Source organism: Monodelphis domestica, chromosome 7 (genome assembly GCF_027887165.1).
Source record: "Monodelphis domestica isolate mMonDom1 chromosome 7, mMonDom1.pri, whole genome shotgun sequence".
Classification (NCBI taxonomy): Eukaryota; Metazoa; Chordata; class Mammalia; order Didelphimorphia; family Didelphidae; genus Monodelphis; species Monodelphis domestica.
Window position 1 is genome coordinate 219,302,873 of NC_077233.1, and position 589 is coordinate 219,303,461.

The 589-nt window shown below is 34.0% G+C and overlaps 1 protein-coding gene across 8 annotated transcripts in view; it reads left to right on the top strand.

Annotated features, from left to right (window-relative positions):
- MAD1L1 (mitotic arrest deficient 1 like 1) overlaps positions 1-589 on the top strand; it is a 999,035-nt gene that overhangs the window by 794,026 nt on the left and 204,420 nt on the right. The gene's annotated exons all lie outside the window — the stretch shown is intronic.

A 589-nucleotide genomic window follows, 5' to 3' on the forward strand; every position in this document is an offset into this window, starting at 1 on the left:
CTTGGATATCAATTCTAAGACAGAAAGTAAAAGTTTTTTTTAACATTATCTAGATAACAGTAAGTACTCAGAATTTTTGTTTGTATTTATAAGAAAGCATTGATCGTTCTTTGTGACAAATTAGTATTTATAGTTGCTCTTTTTGTGGTGGCAAAGAATTGGAAATTGAAGGGGAGTACCTGAACAAACTGTCATATATGATGGTGTTGTACATGATGAACAGGATGATTTCAGAAAGACCTATAAGACCTGATGCAGAGTGAAATAAGTAGAACCCAGAGAACATTATATAAGTGACAGCAATATTGTGAAATGATCACCTGTGATAGACTCAGCTACTCTCAGCAATATGATGATCTAGGACAATCCCTAGGGAATTTATGGCAAATATGCTATCCACTTCCAGAGAAAGGACTCAGAATGCAGATCAAAGCACATGATTTTTCACTTTAGTTTATTTGGTTTTTTATTTGAGGATTTTGGTTTTATATGATTATTCTCTTCCAAAAATGAATATGGAACTATGTCTTGCACGATGATACATGTATAACACAGATTGAATTACTTGCCAACTTGGGGAAGGGGGAGG